At 47.1% G+C, this 12973-nt stretch overlaps 1 protein-coding gene across 9 annotated transcripts in view; it reads left to right on the top strand.

The window, feature by feature from the left end:
• The window catches only part of BMAL1 (basic helix-loop-helix ARNT like 1), a 106387-nt gene that overhangs the window by 27598 nt on the left and 65816 nt on the right, over positions 1–12973 (top strand). For 8 of the 9 annotated variants that reach the window (XM_089915132.1, XM_089915128.1, XM_089915127.1 and 5 more), the window contains exon 2: positions 3371–3443. The exons of the other annotated variant lie outside the window; for it this stretch is intronic. The gene's annotated coding sequence lies outside the window, so the exon portion shown is untranslated. The remainder of the gene's footprint in view (positions 1–3370; positions 3444–12973) is intronic. 9 annotated transcript variants of the gene reach the window in all.

Below are 12973 nucleotides of genomic sequence, written 5' to 3'. Positions count from 1 at the left end.
ACCTTACATTCTTTGTGTGTTGACATCAGTCTTTCCTACTGCAGACAGGCCACCCTCCCTGGGGGGCACCACTGCTGACAGCTCCCACTTACCAGTTCCAGTGAAGGGAGAACTCCTTTCTCTGCATCCATATATTAATCCTAGAGAAAGGCTATGGTTGGCCCAGCTTGGGTGATGTGCTTGTCCTTTTTGACCTATCACTGTTGCAGGGAGTAGACTAATCTGAGCCGGATGGTTTACCCACCCCCATTAGATCAAGCCAGGCCTTTTTTTTTTTTTTTTGGCCACACTGCACGACTCGCAGGATCTCAGTTACCCGACCAGGGATTGAACCTGGGCCATGGCAGTGAAAGCTCGGAATCCTAACCACTAGGCCACCAGGGGGCTCGCAAGCAAGGACTTTTAAGGAAGAAGGCAGAAGAAAAGCATCTACGGAAGATAGAAAAGAATATTTACTATGGTTCACTGTATAATATCTTTTGAAGAATTTATAGTATGGCAATGTAGGAACTCTTTGGAGAGTTTTAAAGCAGGGGACTTGATCAAATTTAGGTTTTCTTAAAATTATCACTGTGTAAAGTTGTAGTTGGAAATAAGTAAATGAGTAGAGCTGGGGAGACTGGTAGAGAGGCTGCTGCTGTAGTTCTGGGGAGAACAGATGAGACCTGAGCTAATTCAAGTCCTTGGATTCTTATGTCATTTGGACTTCACCCTCCAGCCACAGCGTAGGGGGGTTGAGGAGGGGGACAGAGTCTGGAGACAATTAGGCAAATAGGGCGTGGTGAACAGCTGGAGGGGGCAGGGGGTGCTTCAGGAGGACTCACCACCAGCACCAACTGTTCCCTGAGAGGCTAGCTTTCTCTTTGGAAACTAGTCATTAAGTGGTGGCAGACTCGACATATCTTTCTTATTGCTTCTGAAGAAATGTGGGTGTTACTGGCTTCTTGTGGTGTCCTAACTGGAAAAGGAAGCTGATTGATTCTACTTTTATCCCTTTAAAAGTTTCCTTTCTTTAAGGAATCAGATAATAGGAGGTGTGTCAGGACTGCCAGTCGAGAAATAGATGGTTGGGAGGAAGATGCAGGCCTGAAGGCCCTGCCTCCCCCATTGCTGCCCCGGGGCCTGCAGGTCTGCTCTGGAAACATTTATCCTTTTGGCATTGTCCTTGCTGGGAAGGCTTGCAAGAATTTTAAGCAAAGAAATGACATAATCTGACTTATGTTGTAACAGATTCCCTCCTGTATTGAGAATAGGCTATGGGTGGAAGTGGGAGTGACACCAAAAATAGAAGCAGGGAAAGCAGGGACACCAATTAGGAGGCTATTGCAATAATCTAGGCTGGTAATGGTGGAGGAGGTGAGAAATGGTCACATTGTGAATATATCTTGAAGGTAAAAACCAGAGGATTGAATAGAGAATAAGAGAGAAAGAGACGAGACAAGACGAGAATGACTCCGAATCTTTGGCCTGGGCAACTGGAAGACCATGGCCTTAAACTGAGATGGATAAGATTCTGGAGGAGCAGGTCTGGGGGAAGATCAGGGGTCTGTGTGAGACGTGTCAAGTTTGAGACATGGAACACATCTCACACAGACCTCCTGTCCACTTGACATCTTACCTGAAACAGGCAGTAGGATATATTAGCCAGGAGTCCAGAGGTGAGGTCTGCACTTGGAGAGAAATCTGGGCATCCTCAGCCTATAGGTGGTATGAGACTAGGTGAGATCACCCAGGGGGTGATTGAAGGAATACAGAGAAGACAGGAGAACTAGGACCGAGCCCCGGGGCACTCTTACATTAAGAGGTGGGGAGATGAGGAAGAACCAGCAAAGGGAAAGAGCAGCCAGTGAGGTAGATGGAAAACCCAGAGTGCTAGCCTGGAAGCCAAGTGAAGAGAGTAGTCAAACAAGAGGGCATGATTCACTGGTAGCAAAAGCTGTAAGAGGAGGACTCAGACTCACCCTTTGGATCTAACAACATGGAGGAGAAGCTAAATGCATGCTTTTGGACCCAAGCTTAGCCTTTCAAATAAGTCATAGTTCCCGCCTTGAAGGAGAATACAGGTGTGCAAAAAAGGGTCATTTAAGATTCATTGAAACAAGTCTGAGAAAGATGTGAAGATAGTATCATGGGAGCCCAGCAGAAACAGACAGTACTTCTTTCTGGCTTTTGTAGGGAGGGTTGAGGTCAGATTAACTCATGTCTTCATTCGTTCAATGATTCATTCATTCATTCCACAAAAACTTTTTGAGTGCCATGGACTGAGAGGAAGGGAGAAGGTAGAGTTGTTGTTTAAGGGGCATAAAGGTTCAGTTTTGCAGATGAAAAAAAAGTTCTGGAGATGAATGGTAGTAGTTGCACAACAATGTGAATGTATGTAACACCACTGAACTGCACACTTAAAAATGGCTGAGCTTGTAAATTTTGTTATGTGTGTTTTACCACCACATACGCACACACACACAAAATCAGAAAGGAAAAAAAAGTCTTATTGAGCCCCACCATGACCTTGGTTGGGAATATGATGTTGAAATGGAAGTCACTGCAGTAGAAGGAGATCATGTGGAGAGAAGGGGAGGAAGACATCCAGCTGGAAGGAATGCTGAGAGAAGGGGCTGGGCACCAGTCCTATCTGTCTAGATTGAAGCATCCACTGGGGGAGATCACAGGAGCTGAGGCTGCAGACTCAGGCTGAGCCAGTTGCTGCAGGCCTGGCAGCCTGGCTGTGGAGTTGGGCTTGCCTTCTTAGGTTCTGGGAGCCTCTAAAGGTTTCTGCCCATGGGAGTGTCATTCCAGAGATGTGCATTTAGAAGCTTAATCTCATTAATCCTTCCTGTTAAACCCGTTGCCTATTAAAAGCAGTGGGATTGAAGCATGCATTTCTCTGATGAAAATTGCGGCCTAGCAGAAGTTTAGATGCCTGGGCATGTGTTCATGAATTGAGTAGGTTATTTTTCCACCCATTTTACAAATATTTATTGAGGACTGTCTAAATGCCCGTAGTATTCTAGGCACTGGAGGTAAGGGAAGGGGTGAATTTCTCAGATCGCTTCTCTTGATAAGCCTACAGCCTAGGGACCCCATTCCCAAATAAGAAATTATGCTACATTGTACCGCATGTTACCATAAATGTCTCACCGGGGTTCCATGGGAGCCGAGAGGAGGGTGCCTGGCCTGTCTGGGACACTGGAATGGCTTCCAGGGAAAGGCTGTCCAGTGGACTTGAAGGATGAGCAGTATTTTCTAGGCAGAGAAGCAGAGACAGACATCCTGGGAGGACAGTAAATCAAAACTTATTGGGGTTGTAAATTTAAAGAAAACATGTAAATATTCTCTTTTAAAGTTAAACTCTTATTTCATTGGCTTTTAGGTGGTGCTGGCTAGAGTGCATGCTTTTGGACCCAAGCTTAACTTTTCAAATGTGGAATGCTAGGCCTTCATTGGTAAGTTTGTTTGATGCCTTCTTACCAAATTATGCTGTCAAGGATTGGTATTTGGAATAAAGGGCAAGGTAGTTATCATTGGTGCTGCTCTGTGAAGGGTACCAAGCCTGGACCCTAGAGAAGCCTACAGTATAGGTGGAAAAGATCCACAGGAGAAGTGGATCCCACTGTAGGTTTCTGCAGTAGGTGCAGAGGGAGAAGCCAGAGGAGAAACACCCAGGGGTGCAAGGGATGGACGCAGCTGGCCTCACAGAGAGGTGCAGCTTTGGCTGCATTTTGAAGGATGGACAAGTCCGGGGGGGAGTGAAATAAGCTTTTCAGGCTTGAGAAGGTGGGTGTAAGATGTAAAGAAAGTGGGCTCAGCAGAAGCCCCACAGGAACAAAAACTTCATCCAAAGGAGTGGTGAGTAAGAACTTCTTCAGGATCTGCTGGTGGTTGATTATTCTATTCTAGACCAGGGTCAGCAAATTTTTTCTGTAAAGGATCAGATGGTAAATATTTTTGGCTTCCTAGGCCATATGGTTTCTGTCATAGCTACTCAACGCTGCCATTATAGTGGGAAAGCAGCCATAGTTAATATGTATATGACGGTGTGGCTGTGTTCCAAAAAAGCTTTATTTACAGAAACAGGTCGTGGGCCGGATTTGGCCTGTGGGCTCTAGTTTGCCCACTCCTTTTCTAGACCCTGAATGCTGTGCTGGGCTAAGGCACTTGGACTTTGTCCTGAAGGCAGTGGGAAGCCATTGAAGTTATTTGGGGCAAAGAAGTGAAATGGCCGAAGTAACATGTTAGGAGCATTCATCTGAGAGCTGCACAAGAAGCATGGGTCCTGTTCCAAGGCTGCAGTAGCAATCCAGGTGTGAGGTCATGTGGTTAACAGTGCTTAAAATGGAGAAAAGGTCCAATAGGAGAGATATTGCAAAGGAAGAATGATAGGATTTATGGTCTTCTTAGACTTTAAAGACAGGAGCCAAAGAAGATGAAAGTTTGAACTTGATAGTTCACAATGGTAACATTGACAGAAATGTGGCTATTGGGGATGGAGAAGGGTAGTTGATGCGTCGTCCAGTTTTTGATACACTGAATTTGAGATGGTACTGATTCATCCACAGGATATGTCTAGTAGGCAATTAGAAATTCAGGGCTGGGGACTTCCCAGGCAGTCCAGTGGTTAAGACTTCACCTTCCAATGCAGCGGGTGTGGGTTTGATCCCTGCTTGAGGAGCTAAGATCCCACATGCCTTGTGGCCAAAATACCAAAACATAAAACAGAAGCATTGTTGTAACAAATTCAATAAAGACTTTAAAAATTGTCCACATCAGGACTTCCCTGGTGGCACCGTAGTTAAGAACCTGCCTGCCAGTGCTGGGGACACGGGTTTGATCCCTGGTCCGGGAAGATCCCACATGCCGCGGAGCAATTAAGCCCGTGTGCCACAACTACTGAGCCTGCACTCTAGAGCCCGTGAGCCACAACTACTGAGCCCGTGAGCCACAACTACTGAAGCTCACGTGCCTAGAGCCCGTGCTCTGCAACAAGAGAAGCCACTGTGATGAGTAGTCCCCACTCACCACAACTAGAGAAAGCCCATGCGCAGCAACGAAGACCCAGCGCAGCCAAAAATAAATAAATAGATTTATTTATTTATTTTAAAAAATGGTCCACATCAAAAAAAATCTTTAAAAAAAAAAAGAAATGCAGGGCTGAAGCCAGGGCCGGGAAGGGTAGGTCTAGAGGTGTAGAACAGAAACCATAGGATTAGTAAGTCCTCCCCGTGATGAGCAGAGGGCTGAAGGAGAGAGTCCCAGGAAGGGAAGAGGAGGGGACAGCAGAGACCACAGAGACGGGACCTGAGGGAAGGCTGCCGAACTGGTGACAAGGTGGCTACCGCTGGCCTTGAGAATGAGATGTGCGGAGGGGGCAAGGGGGAAGGAAGCCAGGTTGCACAGGGTCCGTCATAAATGACGGGTAAAGAATCAGATACATTAGTAAAAGTGACCACTTACAGAGAGTTTGGATGGTAAAAGAACGGAGACACAAAGATTTCAGCGTCTGCATGCCAAAATAACCCTTTCTTTCGCTTTGAGGCAAGCAGAGCAAGCCACGACCGGTTCTCTTGTCCTTCTCTGGAGCCAAGTGTGTTTGGGAGTTTGTGTGTACCTTGGGCTTGTGATTGCGTTCTTATGCTTTCTTTGAGGTGTGGTGTTCTGAGCTCTGTCATAACTTGCACCAGCGGAATCTAGCCCATGTTTGGACCCTTGCCATGAGACAAGATGTGATCTGTTGGGGAAATAGTTGCATTTGCCTGAGTTGGAGGAGAAAATAGGGTAGAGCAAGAAACGGAAATTAAACTCCTTACTGCAGAGTCTGCCCAAGTATGGGAATTTGCGATAATTCCTCAAGTCGCTCAACTAGATAGCAATTTATGTTCCGAGCATTTCGAGTGTATGTTCCTTGGTTTGAATTCTGAGTAGTCTTTTGCTTGGTTTTTGCAAATATAGCAGTTAGAGATGGAGTCATAAGAGCAACAGGTGGAACTGGTTTGGAGCCTCCGTTTAGTGAAGTCTCACTATATCCCAGGCATAGTGCCGAGTACTCTGTAGGTATCATTTTATTTCATCTCTGCAACCACCTGTGAAAGAGGAATTAGTGTTCCCACTTCAGCAATAAGGAAATTAAATCACAAGAGGTTGCCTGAGGTTACAAGGGATTTGAACCCAGACCTATCTGACCCCCTTAGTTTAGGCCACTTTCTGTTTTCTCCCACCTGGGTCTGGAATTTCTCCTCTAACTTACATAGAAGGACTGGAGACAGAATGGGTTCTTAAGGTTAAATATTCAGAGGCTGTGGTGGGTATTTCTGCTCCTTAGGAGTCTATTAAAAGTGTGGAAGCAGTATGGGATCCTTGGGGGAGACTAAGGCCAAACTTCAAACGCTAACTGTTTCCCCTGCTGAAATTTTCATTTAGTTGGAGAAGGTGGCAGGTTTGGGCTTGGAAAGGAAATCTCACTAGAAGGCATGACAGTCAGGTTCCAGTCCTAGCTCTAAGGCAGTTATAATCTACTTTTTGTTTAAATACTTGCATCTCTCTCTGCTCACCTCCAACTTCAAGGTCCGAGGCCAGGGTCCTGCGTTGACTTGTTTCCCTCCGTACCCCCAGCATCCAGCCTGGTATCAGGCGTGTAGCATGTGCTGACTGAATATTTGTTGTTTCTAGTGAGCCAGGCAACTTGAGACAAGGAGCTTCACCTCTGTGTGCCAGGCACTGCCGTCGGCACTGCAGTTTTGCAGGTGACACAGGACAGGTTCTGTCCTCGTGAGGCAGATGAGCTAGCAGGGGAGACAGACAGAATAGACAGGTGAGATGTGCAGTCTGAGGTCAGGCAGGCAGGATAATCCTCTGAAAAAAGTCATAATAATGCACTTTGGGGTGACTGCAGATATGTCGTCTAAGCTGTCCACTCTGTTTTAATTCTTTTGCTTGGCTGTGGTTGCTAACACCCAGCTAACTGCTCCCCCCAGCGAGAGCTCCCTCCTGGGGCCAGAGCAGCCTCCTGCCTCTGGCAGGGCTGAGCGCTCCCCTCCTGGCCCCTCTCCTCAGCTCACCCTCCTGTCTGACCTGCCATCGCCTGGTTCTCCTCCAACTCCGTAGACCTCGACTCCGCAGCTTGCTGTGCCGGTTCTCTTTTCTCTACCTTTAGCTTAATAAGGTTTTGCTTGATCCCTTTCTGGTCAGTCCCAGTATTCTTCCCCGGTGAGCTCATCCACTGTTCACCTCTCTCCTGAAGTCACCCAGATCTGCAGATCCAGCCCAGAACCTCTGCCCAGCCCTCCTTCCTAGCTCCTATCCTGTGGGCACCTCCAACTCAGCCCTCGCCTGGTACCCAGTGTGTCTGTCTCCCTGTGGTGCCTGCCTGGGGTGGGACTACACCCCCTCAGTCATGTCGACTGCAGGAGTCACCCTTGGCTTTGTCCTTTCCCTCAACTGTCGTCTTCCATTGGTTACCTTTTCTGGAAGAGCCCATGTTGTAATTTGTCACTCCCTGCCCACCCCTTCGTTTAGGACTCCTCATTTGGATTGTTTCAGCAGCCTCTTGGTTGGTCTCCCCGGGCACACTTTTGTCCTCCTTCAGTCCACCTCCACTTCCTAGCAGCATGATGTTTCTAACTCACACATCTATCATGACTTTCTCCTGCTTAAAATTCTCCAGGGGCTCCTCATTGCTTATAGAATAGAACTTAAACCCCCTCAGCGGACCTGCAGTCTTTTCATAACTGGCCTTTGGCCACCTTCCCTATTTCACCTTTTCCCTAACCCGTATTTCTCACATCAGCCCGGCCTCTCAACAGCCATCACTTCTTGGTGCCTTTGCCAGAACTGGGCCCTTTCCTGGGAATGACCCACCCCCTGCTCCCCATTTCCCTAACTCAGGTCAAGTTTCTGATTTTCTGGACACCTTCCTTCCCCACCCTGCACTTCTCTGTGACCTGGAGGCGACCTTCCTCCTGGCTTCCAGAACACCCTGCATCTCTCTCTCTCTCCCAAAACATTTATTGGCGTAACTGTTGATTTACTATCTGTTATGCTCAGTAAACTGAGCTCCTTAAGGGTGGGGAACACACACACACACACACACACACACACACAATCTCTGGGTTCTCGGTGCCAGCACTATGTACCTGGTTCAGGAAGTGTTTGTTGAAAGAGTGAGGATAGCAAAGTCTGTTTGTGCAGCCAAACAACAGATTTATAACGTGATCAAATGTATTTGAAACTGGAGGTTCATTGGCTATTGAGTTGGGTGGGGCCTCCTTGCTTCTCAGTTTTGATGGCAGGATAGGTTGTTGTGGGCCTGGGTTTGTGGTTGCCTATTGCATCTCTCAGCCTACTGAGGCCTCGGGAATATATCTTCTCTATATTCTTTGCCCCTGACTTGTTTATTTTTAACTCCCGTTGTTGATGGGATAGTAAAGCAATGCAAAGTGAAAAATAGTCCATCAAGGAATGCTGAGGAGTGAGGTCCACCCAGCTTCCTGGATGAATCCCAAGTTTCCTAAATTAGCCAAAATAATGATTCTTGCTAACCACTGACAGCTTTTCCCTTTCACATTCAAGCTGAGAGTGCTTTTCTGGCTGGGGGATGAGGATAGCTGGTGGTCCTTTGTGGAGGTGCCCGACGGCATCTTTATCTTCATTTGGAACCTTGTAAAGTCCTCAGTGAATACTGAGGAGTAGCAAATAGGAAGAGGCTCTGAGCACAGGGATGCCAGGTCTGTGTCTGTATTTACCATGGGAGCTGCTGTGATGCACCTAGGTGCTAGCTGGTACCTTCTCATGTTTTCATGTGGGGCTTTCAGTTTGATGCTGTTGCCTCTCCTTCACTTCCTGGTTCTGCCACAGAACTGGGAAATTGTGCGGAGAATGCAGGTTTTCTTTGGGGGTTCACAGTAATCCGGGAAGGCTTCCTTGAAGCAGAAGCCATTTTCAACACAGACGTGTCCTACTGACCAGGGTGCTCCAGCGGGCACTTGGGGCTGCTTTCCTTGCCTGGAAATACTGATGATGCTGCTGCTTTCCCTTTCAGGGACTTTCCAGAAGCTCTTCCCTCAGCATGGAATGCATTTTCCTTCTGCTTTGCCTGGTTCATGCCCATTCAGCCTTCAGATATCAGCTGATTTGCTTCTTCTTGGGAAGCCTTCCCTGACCTTGATAAGAAACCTAGGTCTTATCATCACCATTACTGTTATCACTTTATACTGCTTATTGATTGCTCACAATGGGGCAGACATTGTCAAAGTGCTTGGTGGGTAACCACTTAGTATTAGGGCCTCAGTAGGTGTTGGCTGAGGTCAGGGTTATCATTATTACCCCAAAGATACCTTTCAAGGAAACTGAGGCCCAGATCAGTTGTGGGCATGCGAGCAGGGTTTGTCCCCAGGTGCCTGACTGGGTCTGTGCTTCTGCCCATTCTTCTCTACTCTGCAGGCCCCTCTGCCAGGCCTTCAGCAGCCCATCCTCCCACTCATTTCAGCACTCACCCCAGAGGCCATTTTACGTTTGTTTGTGTGGTTATAGATGAATGAATGTTCATTCTCCCACTGGGCAGCCTGGTAAGCCCCAGGACGGCAGGAGCCTGACCTCTAGGCAGGCACTCAGGGCAGAGTTGACTGACAGCCTGCCTGCCTAGACAGCCACTCACCCGCCGGATCTCCTTGCCCCTTGCATCACAAGAGTCTGGGCTGTGAACATGAACTCCCGGGGGGGGGGTCCCCACAATTTAGCCTGCACCCTCCCCTCCTGTTTCCGTGTCAGAGCTAGTGGTGCTAAGGAAGCATCTGTCCCTAGCTGGGTCTGTCCCTTTGCCTTTCCTCCACCTTGTGAACCCATCCTCATCCTTGTATAAAGAAGTCGACCCCTTTCTTCCCCCAGGACAGAGCCCTCACCCATCCTCTGCTCCTCTGGACCTGCACACGCTCAGAATGGCTCTGACCACAATGGGCCATCCTGACCTGTGTTCCTGTCCTCCTTGTCCTTCTGCAGCTGCTCGGGACCATCCCTGGTGTGGCCTCTGTGGCCGGGCAGCGTCTTGTATAGTCAGGGCTGAGGGGGCCACAGAGGGGGTAAGAGGACCGAAGTTACTACCCTAAGAACAGTTGCACCATGATTCCGAGTGTGTGGGGTGTACCTGTGCTGGTGAGTATGTATGGGGGGGGGTGTTTCTTGCTCGATGTTTTTACTTGCATAATTTATCCTCGTGCACATTAGAGACCATGCCTCCTTCTCTCAGGGGTCTAATGTAGGGCTCTGAATAATAGATATTTCAGAGCTGTTGGCTAAACAGATCTTTCCTCCTCTCTCTAGCTGAAGGCGCCTCCCCTTTTCCCCATCCCCACTTTGGTACCTCTCCGACCATTTCATAGGGTTGTTGTGACTATCAGGACCCCCTTCCCAGACCCCATTCAGACAGCAGTGATGTGAAAGCCCCATCTAGACCTTGGCAGTCTGGCAGGGCGCCAGGCTACATTGCCCAAGCTGGCAGCAGGGAAGCCCGGTCCCCCAGGGGCACCTCACCAGGCCTCCGGGGCCCGGCTGGCTGAGCTCTGAGAGATTCACACTGGTTTTGAGTGGGAAAAATAAAAATTAAAAATGGTTTCTGGCCAAGTGGGGAAAGTGGGCATGGGCAGGGGCGGGGTGGGGAGCAGGAGGACGCTAGCCTTGGCTTCTGGCTTCCTTACTTTTTTTTTTTTCTTTCTTTTTTTTTTTTTGCGGTACGTGGGCCTCTCACTGTTGCGGCCTCTCCCGGGCATGTGGGATCTTCCCGGACCAGGGCACGAACCCGTGTCCCCTGCATCGGCAGGCGGACTCTCAACCACTGCGCCACCAGGGAAGCCCCTGGCTTCCTTACATTTGCTGGAAACAAACTGAGATCACCCTACAGCCTCTGGGACACCCAGCACAATGGTCTCAGGCCCTGGAAGCAGACCTGCTTCACAGTGTCGGCTCTGCGCCTACTAGTGGTGGGGCTTAAGACAGATCACCCACGCTCTCTAAGCCTCAGTTTTCTCACCTGTATAACAGGATGATGATCGTAGTAATCACCTCTGTGAGGTTCTTGTGAGGGTGAAATGAAAACATGCTTAGCACTGTACACGGTGTGTAGAAAATGCCAAATATTCGTTATCATTTTACTGTTGTTTCTGAAAAGTAGCATTGTCAATAATTGTAAGAAGACTTTGGACAGCATACAAAGTCTAAAATGCACAGGTAAAGGCTGTGAGCAGTAAATGAGATGGGTGTGTGGGAAAAGCACTTTGTGAATTGCAAATTGTGTGCAGATATTATTATTAGCACAAATAACTCTTTTATTGTTTTGGCTTCGAAAAAAAGGACAGAGCACAATTTTATGATGTTGAGTCTAAGTTCTTTACTGGTTTTGGTTTTTGTTTTGGAGGGAGATTTGTCAGACAGGCCTTAATTGGAATCTTGACCAGAGGCTGTGTGACCCACATTGGTGATCCCAGGTGCCCAATGTCTGACGAGCCCCTGGCACAGAGGATCAGTTCTGTGGCTGCTCATATTATTTTAAATTTTTTATGATAAACTTTTAATACATAGTGGTATAGTAAGTTCTCGTAAGTCCATTGACAGTAAATTGTGGGCATTTGCTTAGGACAGATTCCTGAGAATTTGCTCAAGAAATTCTCACTCTCAGAGTTTTGTACCTAATATAGCTGAAGAAATGTAAGCAATTTATTCAGCATTTGATGTAGACAAATACCACTGCTTTCTCAAGTACGTTAGAAATATTTTCTTAACATCAACTGCTTGCCTTTCTTGTGTTTATCTCCATCCCATACCATTTCATTGTCTCCTCCCATCCTTCCAAAAATGAAATCAAACAAAAATTTAAAATGTAGATACTTTTAGACAGAGGTTGAAAATTCTCTGCTTATTGGCTGCATCTGGCCTGCAGATGTATTTTGTTAAGTGCTCACAATGTTTTAAAACCTTTAAGTTAGTGGGTAACCTTTAAAAGTTGGTAGATATTATCTAGAAATCTGGATTTCCAGATCTTTACAAAAATCCGAAGGTCTAGCAGCGCTGGACCCTCATGGCGGTGATGAAGTATGGTGGTCTCTCTTATGGGGACTTGTCTCTCAAGTTGCCCGGCCCTGCCCAAGCCCCTGCTCCTGTACATGGCCTGTAGGTAACTGAGTTTGTAATCTGTGCTAAATGTAACCAACATTTCTTAGACGCTGTGCATCAGTTTAGAATTATTTTTACTGGCAACGTTGACCATAGAGGAGATTATTTCACTTGCTAAGTTTTCATTTTTATAAGCCGAGTAGCTATAGTGTTTTATTTAGGCTCTTTTGGGTTTAGTAGAATCACCTTCTCCCCTCCCTGTGGATTCTCCTCATTAATAATTTTGAAAGAGTCTTCAGCAAGACTTATAAATCAATGTAAAATGTTGGATAAGGCAGGATATACATTTTGATTGCTTCTATTTAAGGGAGGTTGAACACAAGTGACCTGCTTTAATTCAGTAATTTATGATGTAAATTTGAACAATTGAAAATACTTAGTCGTTTTTAGCCATCTCATCGAAATAGTTGTAATTGGCAGAATCCTTATTGAAAGAGGAGTTTGGGATTCTTAACACTGGAGACCATCCGCATTTGTAGGCTTTTCTCAGGCAAGCCCATACACCCTTCCAGCCTGTGAGCACGCACAGAAATGGGGGCCATATGCAGGAGGGGGGCGGTGCTGAGCCCCACAGTGTTTACTTTAGGGGAGTCCTTGAAAGCAATTTTTTAAATTGCTATTATCCTATGAGCTTTAAAAAATTTTTTGCCATCATGAAAGAGTATACACTTGTAACAAATTTAGACAGCCCTGAAGAAGTGCATTAACATAAAGGAAGAAAGTCTTCTGTGACACCCGCCTCCCCACTCCCAACCTTCCCCTGAGATTGGCACTTTTTGGTGGGTATAGTCCTGGACTTTTTCATTTGCTTGTATCCCCT

The sequence above is a fragment of the Delphinapterus leucas genome, chromosome 7 (assembly GCF_059928025.1).
Source record: "Delphinapterus leucas isolate spDelLeu-1000000601 "Yukka" chromosome 7, BTC_Dleu_Yukka2, whole genome shotgun sequence".
Taxonomy (NCBI): Eukaryota; Metazoa; Chordata; class Mammalia; order Artiodactyla; family Monodontidae; genus Delphinapterus; species Delphinapterus leucas.
The sequence above is the reverse complement of the archived record's forward strand: the minus strand, read 5'-3'. Positions and strand labels throughout refer to the sequence as shown.